The 12,505-nt window shown below is 36.1% G+C and overlaps 1 pseudogene; it reads right to left on the bottom strand.

The window, feature by feature from the left end:
• Positions 1–11,132, bottom strand: part of LOC106460475 — a 14,489-nt pseudogene extending 3,357 nt beyond the window's left edge.
• Between the last annotated feature and the right edge of the window lie 1,373 nt (positions 11,133–12,505).

Genomic DNA, 12,505 nt, shown 5'->3' with positions numbered 1-12,505 from the left:
TCTTCTTGGGTCAGCAGTCTAAAACCTGGGATTCGTTGGCAAACTCAACTACCACTCGAATAGCTGGAAGAAACTTTCTGAAAAGTTCTTTACCATCTGGCTATCTCCACATGGTTCCATAGGTGCCGGATTAAGTGGACAGGCCTATAAAAGAAAAATAATAATTCTATCTATCTATATATACATATTATTATATTACACACATACATAGATATATATCAATTTCTCATGACAAATTTTTCTAAAATTCACTTATACTGCAAAGAAAATAAATAAATACTGAAAGTGGTGATGATGTCATATGAAACTTATATTAATATAAACAAAACTATACAAATATTTTCGATTCTTGTGAATAATGAAATCATTAATATACTAAATAGATAACGCTATGCAGGTAAAACCGAGTAATTAGTACACACCTAGTATTAGTACGTTTTGATTTACCGCGGTGGAGGTTTCGTGCTTTCCATATTTGGCTTTGTCAGTTCTTTTTTAAGTTATTCTTAACTAACATACACGTAGAAATGGATGAGCCGCAACAAACTGAGCACATGTTTAACTTCTTCCTCGAGACGACTTTCAATGACACAAACTACGTATGGAGGGGAAGTGGGGATATATTATTCCAAAGTTCTGGCTGAAATAACTTCGAGCTTAGCTTATCTCGTCAGTAAATGATGCGCGCGACCTTGACCAGTCTACCATTATAGGCATGTTGAAATGTCGATACTGAGCGGCTGATCCAAGTGGCCTTGGATCCGCTCTTAACTTGGATAACTTTCACTGCAGAGCTGACGCAATGGCCAAGGCCAGGAAGTTTTCCTGAAACGTACGGCTCACGGTGTAGGTTGCCAAGCCACCCACCAATCGCTGGTCAGATTAGATACGATTTTACAAAGAAAACAGTCAGGAGTTAACTAACATCCAATTATCGTTCTGTGACGTGTAACTATTTATTCTGAAATAGTTGTTCTGAAGATTAAAGGAATACAGTATTGTTGCTGAGGTCTAAAGTGTTATTTAAAATTCTGCAACACATACAAATTGAAAGCAATCAAACACCAACATTAACCTTCAACTTCGTTTGTTATTCAGCCCCCCCCCCCCCCACAAACACAGTCAAGTTTAGATTCAAGGTCCATGTTAGCATAATGGCACTTTGCCAAGTTTGTCGCCTCCACGGTGACGCAATGTTCTCCCCCCCCCAAGCCCAGTTAAAAAAAAATTATTGCGAAATAAAAACGAAGGAAACTTTCTATTTTTAATATATATACAAAATATTTTGATTTTCGACGATACTGGCATTAAGTAAAGGCTAAGTTTATTACCATTATTATCAAACTAAATCTTAAAAGTCAAATGAAACTCGTTCTTCTGTTCCATAACATTTATCTTATCAAGAGCATTACATTAACAATCTAGTATATCCCATAACGTCATTCATGAAAACAAATAATACATTTAAGTTCGTGGCTCATTTTTGAATCAATCACATATAACTAGAAGCAGCAACAAAAACAAAATACAACTGATTTCTGTCCAAAAGAACTTACCAACTGTGGGAAACACTGAGCATGATCTGGCTGTGTTCGAGCCTGTTCCAGCAATGCAGCGACTTTGTCCCTGGTATAATCACAAGTCTCCATGTGAGAAGTCATTATGATGTTCAAAAGTCGACCTTCGTCCTCAAGCTCTGAACTCAGAGCCTTTTCATACGAACTAGCGTTCACTTTCTGCATAGCAGCCAGGATCTTTGCTTTCTCCCGTTTCGGAACTCGCCCAAATCGAACAGCTGATGGGGGAAAATGCCCTTTTAAAACATTGTTTAATAAAAGATAACCACCTCAATCTTTATGAATTAAATGCAAGTAGCCATTTTAAATCTCATAAAATTACATTTATAGTACAAATTATTATGAACATAAATCAACGATTAGTAATAATTTTTATCTTATTCGAAATCCTATGATATCACAAATAATAATGTCACAAAACAGGAAAAACTAATTAGCGCGAGCGCTTTCGGAAGTTAGACCTTTCCTCTTCAAGAATTCACCCCTGAAGAAGGAAGGGCCAGTTTAATTTCATTTTACGCTACTCACTCAATACACAGGGCAATAACCCATTATTCACAAACTTACAGGCTTCTTGTGGTGTCAGAAAACTTCGCACCCTACGGTTAATTTGTTCCGTGCAGAGGTAATAGTTGGGCGTCCATTTCTTATTTCCGGTCAATACTGCGCTGAGCATGCTAGCAGACATTGTATGTTGGATTCAGTGTTTTTTTTCTTTGTTGTTGTTTTTTTTATCTAGCATATATGTAAAAAAATTACCTTATAAAAACTTTCTCTAAAAGTAACAGCAGACCCCTGTACGGTGTTACGATGCTCAAAAGTTAGATTACGCGCATTCTTCTGGCAACGACACGAGCGGAACTGAAATTGTGAAACACATCTCGACCCTGCCCTCCTGTATCACATGATATTGGAAGCTTGACGCACATATTAGTTGCACGCGATTTGTCATCACTTGCCTCATCCTACCACCACCACCACCAGTAATTTTAACGCATGCTCACAGCACAGAGATGGAATGGACTAGCGTGGCCTTGAACTTGTTTCATATATTTGATTTACTTCATAAACTTTTCTAATCTGACCTTCAGACACCGCTAAGTGCTGCCATCTAGAGGTACAAATAGGCGGAAGCGTCTGGAGACCAGAGAAATGTTAACATGTGCCAATAGAAAAATAAACCAGGAAGCCAATTGTTTTTCTTCTTTTCATATTCACTTCCTAATAGTTAGTGAATAAGCCAATTCCAGAACTTGTTTGCATAAAAAATAAAAGATAATTATGAAAACATTTAATCGACGAGAGATAAAAATATTCAAAGAAAATTATCTTGTAATCGATACCCCTACACGTGGTGAATCTCGTATTAGATGACTATTGTTTTGTTTTTTTATCTATCAGATTACTGACCAAATAACTGTTGAAATACGTTTTAAAAGAAGCGTAAACATAGTGGTTATGAAACCTTCAGTTTAACAACGTTTTGATTCTGGTTAATTTTTAAAATTACTAAAATAAAATGCCTATTATAATATATGTGTGTGTGTGTGAAGAGGAACAGATTTTCTCTGTTTTACAGTGATAAAATTTTAATTACATAAATTCAATTCCAGATGCTAATTAAATTTGTCATATATGTGCTTATTGGAAACTATAGTAACAATATACACGATTTTTTGGTCTGATTAATGAACTGTTTTCAACAACTTTAATACTTATTATGTTGTTTCGCCGCCGACTTGAGGTCTGGAATGAATTACTTATTGTTTGTTAAGTGAAACATTAATACACATCAACATATATCAAAGCAAGTTTTCATTTGATGCTATTTGTTAATTTAATACACTTGTATGTATACCAAGAAGAATGGATAACAGATTACTTTACCCATACCCAAAACAATTCGGGGTCCATAAAATCTATGACGCGTTTTATTAAGTATGTGTTATGATTTCGTAGAGCTCTTACAAAACACCAAAATTCAGTAAATAACATACTCGTACATCGTCGCAGCCTTGGATTAACCTGTAAACACCCAAGTGTTAGCACGTGTCATACCCGATAGTGCTGCCATCTAGTAGTCATTCTTAAAATAACGTTTGTCCCTTTTTTAACGAGGTGTTTACATTTTTACACTTTCTCTAAGTGCAAAGTGCTGAAAGGATAACAAGAAATCTTAAAGCCGGTGAAGAAGCATAATTTTCAACGTCCTTATTAATGTAAGGCTTATCTCAGGAACATTTCATTTTAATTTAAAGAATTCTCACATTTATTATGTTATTGTTAATTAAGCACAAAGCTACACAAAGAGCTGTCTGTGCTCTGCCCACCACGGGTATCAAAACTCGGTTTCCAGCAGTACAAATCTGCAGGGGGGCTCACTTATGAAATTTTGAGGGCAAAATATGGCAACAGTTTCTTAAACTTTCGAATTGTAAGTATTCAAAATTATTGAAAGGAATTATAATATTGAGACGTCAGATTTTGTTCGTGTTGAATCCTGAGGGCAGTTTGGCAAGAAGTCATAAATTTAAGACTTGGAAAAATCAGACGTTTCCAGTTTAGGCAGTTTTATTTCTCCAATAAGGTGGTAAGTACGCGTAACAAATTATCATTTAGAGAGGTTGAGATTACATCACATTTGTTTACGAAATATACTGATAAATATTTTGAGGATCAGAGCTGGATTTAGTGACTGGGTTTTCTGTTTGTCATCTGATAATGGCCAAAATACATACATAATCGGAAATGGCTACGGTGGACATAGTGTGGTTGAAATACTTTTCATATAATCATGTTCTCGGAAAATTTTGATCGAATAAAGAATTTGGTTTTTACAAAAAAGACAGAAAAACTAACACTATTGTCTGACGACGAATACAATTTATTGTAATCACGCTTCCTCAGCAAATGGCGTTCACAACATAAATGTTTGTTGGGGGAGGGTGGAAGTCGGAACATTCTTAATGTCCCTTAATTTATACTTTCTGAGAGTGACCAAGTACTTACCATCACGTGACATGCCGACAGCAATGCACTTCTTCAGTCGACAGTATTGACACCTGTTTCGGTTAATCCGCAGGATGGAACACTGCTGGTTTTTGGTGCAGGGTCTGTACTGAATCTTCTGCTGAATACTCCTTCTGAAGAAACCCTGTTTGGCAGAAGAACGACGACGAACGAGTTTTAGAGTTTTGCCACTTTTAATCAAAGAATACACAACCGCCATTTTAGAAAGCGATTTTAGTGATTATTATAAAATACAAATCAAGTACTTTGTTCCAACACACCAGGGTAAACACACCACCCCAGTTTAAAAAGTTACAGTAACTTATCAACTCTTTTCAATTTATTATTATATCAGTGTTTTAGCTAGCACAAAAACTTTCTTTTCCCGTTACTTTTAGCCCAACAAACGTTTTCTATTTCTTTTAGCACTGATTTTTACGTCCTCACTTGGCAATACTTTCACCTACAATGAGGAGACCTGAAAATGATAAACAAGCACAGAGTAGGCCATAATTGAGGTCACCTCATTTAGCCTGTTTATTACATATTTGCCCTATCGTTATTAAAGTTTTGCGTAAGAAAGCTTATAGCGCATGCTCGTTTTTCATGTTTACAGCGCAAGCCAGTAATGGGTCGATGACCGGTCTCTGTGACACATTTTCAACGAAAGTAAAAGTATTTCATGACGTAACAAACTGAAAGAAAGCGAAAGTGCATTCAAGTTCACATGCTGACGCATGCGCACTAGTTATGCAAGATATTACTGGTCTAGAAGAGACACGAGGAACGCGGACGGCCATTCACCCCTTACATGTAGTTTAGGCCACGCGAAAATCCTGATCCTAAACCAAGGATCCAAGTGGTAGTTGCATGTTGCCTTTTCTAGTCAAACGGGTCAGGAGGAAGCAGTCACTTCATAGAGCAGCATTTAATGGTTGAGGAAAACCCTCAAACCAAATAGAAGAATTGTATGCTCTGATATACAACAGAAATGTCAGGAGGAAGAAGTCACTTCATAGAGCAACGTTTAATGGTTCAGAAAAACCCTCAAACCAAATAGAAGAACTTTATGCTATGATATACAACAGAGATGAGGAAAATTAGGTAGCCATTTGTATAACATTATGCCAAGTCATATTATTAAGTGATGTAACATTAATAATAATTAAGCAGCTAACACTAATTTGGGGGATATAAGCACTCAAGCTCGCTGCTGAACTTATAAAGATCGGTCAGCTAACACTAAAAAGAAAAGTTTTACGTTAATTTATATCTTAAACTTTGATATATATTTTCGCGTCTGTTGAAGTACATGTCGTTTTTACAATAATTGTAAGATACTACTCAAAAGTTGTTTTTACTTTTGATAAAAAAAATACTGACTTTTTCTCCTTAAGATATGCTTCGTATAGCCGCGGTGTTTTTCACTCGTAAACTTTGAGCACTCAATAAATGGATGCAGACAGACAGCTTTGGTGTGCATTCTATCAACCTATATGTTAAGATTATATTAAATAAAAGTGATATTTGGTATTTTAGGCGAATTAGCAACAAATTCGAGAGAGAGAAAATACAATAAAAACGTAAATATTTGGTTTCGGGAACTTTCTTTTGCTTAAATACCGTAGCATCCAATGGTTGGCAGATTAAAATAAAAGCTAAAATATTGACATGATAACCAAGTGAGTGACAAAGACGAAGAAATAAAAGCATGTTACTAGTACAATAAGGTAAAACTGGTACAATATGGTAAACGATATGATTGGCATAGTTAAGGACGACATTTGAAAAAAAAATATTAACTCAAATAAATGTACAGAGGCTTAAAATGATTAAGAGTTAACACCCACTCCCTTAAATGGTAAAAGACTGAATTCCCATATATACATATATATTTATTTCCCTTTAGCTCTATTTTAACGTACAAAAACTACGAGGCTAGGAATGGGTGTTTGTTTTGTGAATATCACAAGGTGTTGTTACACGAATGGGTGTTTGTTTTGTGAAATCACAAGGTGTTGTTACACGAATGGGTGTTTGTTTTGTGAATATCACAAGGTGTTGTTACACGAATGGGTGTTTGTTTTGTGAAATCACAAGGTGTTGTTACACAAATGGGTGTTTGTTTTGTGAATATCACAAGGTGTTGTTACACGAATGGGTGTTTGTTTTGTGAATATCACAAGGTGTTGTTACACGAATTTGGGATTTCACACGCAGCTATTTTACAACTTCAGAGTATAACTAGCAATTAATTATTATAACGTCCATGATTTCAACCAAGAATCCTGGTCGTTGTACCTAACCCTAACTATCCTCAGAGTTTTATCGTGTAAAATCTCCAGATAGGTGTAGTAGCGGAAACTGAGGGGAAAAAATTTGCACTTGCTAGTTCACACTTATTTTGATAGTTACCTAATATTAGTAAATACTGGAAGATGTTTAATCAACTTTAATGTGTTCTATTAGCCGCGAAGCCGTCGCATTTTTTTTTTAAGTGTAATGATATCGTATAATAATCTTCCTTAATACAACAAAAAACGTTTCTTAATACTTACCAAAAACAAAACCTCGTTATATTCAGGTTTTTAGTCAAATAACACTTGGATTTTCAAACAATCTTAACAGATATTGGTATTACTTGGGGAAGCGTCTAACTCCTAACCCTTTCTTCCGTATTTGTACGATCAGGTAACACATGGGTAGCTTAGTCTCCTTAGTTGACCATGACCCACTGCTGTAAGTTTATTCTTCCCAGACCACGAGCTCAAGGGCGGAAGGAAACGACCGGTTATTCACCTCAATTCGCATACCCACCCTGAACTTGAAATTTAAGAGCCAATAACTTTCAAAGACGCCGAGACATTGGCCAATGACAGCGGGTCTTTATTTCATTTTTTTTTATGCATCTAGTTGTGGTTTCTAGTTAAAGAATACAAGTATGCATTAAATAAAGAAATAAAGGTTATGTTCTTCAAGTGAAGAGATAACGCTTACAGGCCAACGACCCCCCACTTAAAAATAACATGTAACGTTTGGAAGGGAGACTTGATTAGCTTCTTGCAGGTGCTTGCTGTACGAACGCTCTTAGTGGAGTATGGTCAACGACCTCCTAGCCCAGAGAGAGCGAGTTTCAAGGTTAACAATGACTAACATGCCGCAGCCACGTTACCATGGAAACAAATCATAACACAGCTTAAGGTGCCATTCACCTACGAAGGCAGCTGCAGTCTCTTTTGTTTTAATCTAGCAGTTTTCAAAAGAGGTCCATAACATTTTTCTGTTTGCAAAAGCTAAACAAATATACGAAACATAACGAAACCTCCTAATAAAACAAAATACCCCCACCCCAAGTACATAAACTTATTTAATGAAATTCTGACAAATTCCTATAATGTGCTAGTCTGGATTGTTATTAAAACTGGTTTATGACTGTTCTGCTAATCCAGTACAGTTTGTGATATTGTATTTTGTTTGGTGCTAATTCGTGAATCAGAACTTGGCACACATGTTTAATATCTCCTATAATTGCGTGTACACTTGTATGTTATAAACCGTATAGCAGGTTGTATCGATATTCCAAATGGTATATTCATCTTCGTTTAAAACAAACGCTATTTAATATTTTACATTGTCTGAAGTGTTAACGGTCAGGTGGACAGTGACCAATCATTTCAATGTCATACATCTGTGGCTCAAGAGAAAGAACTGTCGCATCTTTTCTCTGAAGCAAAGTTGTCTACAAACAGAAGCTTAGTTTTATTAGCAAATATTTTACCTACACAAAATCAACTGAAAACTCGTTGAATAATTTATTACATCATGGTGCTGTAAGTTGTGTTCTTTTCGTGTCTATTTGATTTTTACAATAATGTCTGAGGTACCATGAGATAAGAAGAGAAAAAGAGATCAAGTCGATGTATTGTCAAAAGGGATAAAAAATTTCTGTAATCGTTATTTAATCAAAATTCGGCTAATCTGCTTTCAACCCAAAAAGTCTGCTTATGCTAGTTTCTGATAGATGTACACATATATACACGTACAAAAGTACTAATAATTTAAAATGTTATATATATATATATATATAACAGAATTGCCGTAACGTTTCCACATAAAACCAGTTACAACTCATTTATTGTAATCCCACGTGTTAATAATTTTCAAAATTCTCACTTTGCATCCTTCGCAGGAGTGAACGCCATAATGGAAACCACTTGCTTTGTCCCCGCAGACACGACAAAGAACAGTTGTCCCATCAAACTCTACAAAAAATATAAAAAATACATATATATATATATATATATATTAAAGATACAAAATGGTCGATCCATATCATATATATTAAAAAGAAAAGCAAATATCTGGCATTTCACATTTCGTCTACAGAAGTTTCCAAGACAAATTTGATGTAAATTACGTTTGCAGAATCCATGTGCCATTACAATTCATTGGGTTCTCATAGAAGTTTATGAAAGCTTTGAAAATTATTTAAAAAAAAAACTTTGCACCCTCGGGTTTATTAAATAACACAAGAAGCATTCGTTAGCTATAATTCAATTTCAAATGAACGAAAATATATATATATAAATAAAGTGGCCAAATTTTAATTTTTCTCTTCGGATTCCAACTTTCTTTACTATTAATAAATCTTCAGGTGTCCACAGCTATTGCAAGGTCGAAATGTATTTTTCGAGAACTTTCTTAGAAGAGTATTATTGTAAGAAAGTTCCTGAAAATACACTTCGTTCTCGCAGCAATTGTGGACACCTGAAGATTTATTTCTTAAAAAATTATGGCAAAGTCAATGACTGTCAGGGCAGAAGTATGTGTTTAAATTACGATGAACAACTTTGAGCTGAGATTCACAGTTTACCTTTTTCGACTGCTTTGCAGTGTGAAGGTTTCATTTCACAAGAAAACAGACAAGTTGTTCACGAATGTATTATTATTCTTCTACTAGTGGTCACTAACCTTGGATTCAAGACAGAAAACAAAATTAGACTGGGTCGTTGCTCCCTATTACCATTTTCTGGCAACAGCAATCAAGATGAACTTTTGAACTAGTAAGGTCAACCGCTTTTGCATTCTCGAGAAAACAAAGCGGAATACGTTATATCTTCGTGTTTTCTTGCTTAGTATGTTATCTACGCAATTTCGTCGTTATCCTCTAGGTAGCGCTCCCTACTAATCGCTTCTCTCTCTCTCTTGCAGTTTTCGATAACCTCCACGCGCGTGCTCGGTCAATGACCTTGACTTGACTAAACTCAGACGTCTGTCGCGGTCGAGAAATCGACTAGTTAGTTTCGACTGTGGTTAAAACTATGGATATTAGTAGTATTCTTACTGTGATATACCAAGGATAACGTACCTCCTCACCGAGTCAACAAATATCATTCAAAATCAGTTGCTTAACTACGTCTAAAACTGAAAGATTCAGTATTCTCAGTATGACTCTCCCGAGTCAGTAAATATAATTTGAAATCAGCTGGTTGCTTCCAGTAAAAAAAAACTAAATCATTAAGTATTCTCGGTATTAAACACATAACATACCTCCTTAATCATGCAATAAGTATTACTTTTAGTCTAAAATGCGACTCATCTAAGTTCATGTAATTCCTCAGTCAGTTAACAAGTATTATTTTGAAATAACTCCGATTGAAACTGGAAAATTTAGCAGTAGTACTCAGTTTGACACGTCAACGTTAATGTATCTCCTCAGTGAGTTAAGAAATATAATTTTTCACGTGGAAGCTAATCCAATTAATGCAGTTATGTCGAAAATTACATCATGCTTTAGTTTACGTATGTTAGAAAAGCGAGTAGATAAATACATCGTACGAATGTCTGACATCAATGTTCGTCAATACTGACTACTATTACCAATATTAATATCAAAATACTTTTGAGTAAACCCAAATCCCCCTTTAGCCCGTTCTTTTGAATTCAGTTTAACTACCGAAATATATTGTCTAGCTGCATTTATGACGTCAACATATTAAGAAAGCTAAATGTGATATGTAATATAACAAATCATCTAACCTCAATTTTAAGAAATAACAAGAGAGTACAATTCGATGAATCAACTCTGTACTTCTAACAAACATCTCTTTATATCCAAAGTCAGTTTTTAAAGGCAAAATAGCTAAGAAACGTTCGTCACCTATTTTGATGTCGATCCCAGGATCCTTTTTGTCACTTTGATGATCCGGGGCGGGAAGCGTTCTCAAGAGTTGCAAGTCTTTCTCACTTATTATCATAGTTGTCTTAGTTTCTTCTACTAACTAGAAGAATATAGAGTGAATAAACAGTCTGCCGACAGTGTTAAGGATTGTTCAATATTATATCACATTAGAGTTAGCACGGTCACACACCAAAGTACAGTATAGTAAGGTCTACTGGAAGTGGAAGTTCCCGCTTGTGTTTCAAGGTTCCGAGTGCCAGTGAAAGTGGTCCAACACGAAGTTAAGAGGACGACTCTAACCACGCAGCCAGAGGCGGAGAGCGTGCTACGCTTTACAGAAAGAAACTGGTACTGCTAGTTGCAATGCACGTGAATGGCAAGTTACGAGAGAAAGCTGAGAACATGCATCGGAGTGAAGTACAAGTTCAACATTAATACTGTAGGTTTTTTTACTACTTGTGACTGAAGGCTGAAGGGCCAGTCACATTTGCCTGAGTGGCACAATGCCCTTTGTAAGGTCTTTGCTCATTGGCTGTCTGCCAACTAAGCTCCGCCCCATTTGCGTTTCCAGACTTAGACCCAGGAGTTCAGTGACCGATAAACCAGAGGGCGCAGAAGTTGCTATGCTTAAAATATGTGCACTAAACACTCTAATAAACCTCTGGTGGCTGGTTCGCCTGTCAAGGAGAGTACATAGAATCTTATGGCAACATACTTGAACAACCTATTGATTGAGATATGTCTGGTGTATTACAGTTCAACGTACTTGTCTACTAACATAACACACGTATTCGCATCTAATCAGAAAAACTCTGGCATTGTCACGTTGCTCAAGCAAGTAATTATTGTTTTCTTTGCCACCTGCGTCAAAAATACGCAGTTTTAATCATTGATCTTATACATCTATACGCTTGTTTAAAACCAAGGATTTGTCCTAGATGTACTTTGATACTGGTGTTGTGAAAGACGACCTTGGTATTAACGTTTGCGAGGCGGGCTTGCCTCAAAAATAACACCCCTTATTTCAACAATGTATCCTTTATAGTTCCACTCTCCCAAGGTCAAGGCAATCAGGTCGTTGCGCCGTGCCCTGCATCTTCACACCAATCCTTTCTCTCTTTTTAAGTTCTTAACTGCATCAACAGCAGGGCGTCAGGAATGGGGTGCATGCTCGTTTATCTCCGAAGCTCAGGAAATTCTCCAGACAAACATCTAACGAACGTTAGACCTACTTCTTGTAAATGTAACAACAACGTATTTACGCACTTAGTGCTTTTTAATGTTAAGAGCTCTCGTGAAGGAATTAACTTTAGTCGATCCGAGCAGAGTATATAATATAGGGTGCGACATAAATATTTACTCTTACGATAACACAATAAGACAGACTAAATCACGAGAAATGTGTTTACACTTCCATAAGATCTATCTATCAGAAGGGGTTATTCACACCTTCTACAATTTCACAGCTACACACAAACAAGGACGCTTAGAGTACACTATTTAAGAATGATGAGTCAGTTCTGTAGCTCTCCAAGGTTGGAGAAGTCAGGGAGCTTTTACATAAGATTACAACATCTACGACCCTGAGACATCGTGATAAGAAGCATAGTCACCTTATGGTCACCTTCACATGTGTGAGTGTTGTTTAATCACTCTGAGAACGTTCGTGAAAACAGGTCCTTGATTCATTAACGGTTAAACCTCCGTTGCTTTCGACGATTAAAGCAGAGAGCTAAGT

This window comes from Limulus polyphemus, unplaced genomic scaffold, assembly GCF_000517525.1.
Source record: "Limulus polyphemus unplaced genomic scaffold, Limulus_polyphemus-2.1.2 Scaffold777, whole genome shotgun sequence".
Classification (NCBI taxonomy): domain Eukaryota; kingdom Metazoa; phylum Arthropoda; class Merostomata; order Xiphosura; family Limulidae; genus Limulus; species Limulus polyphemus.
Note: the sequence above shows the minus strand (reverse complement) of the source record. Positions and strands in the feature narration are given on the sequence as shown.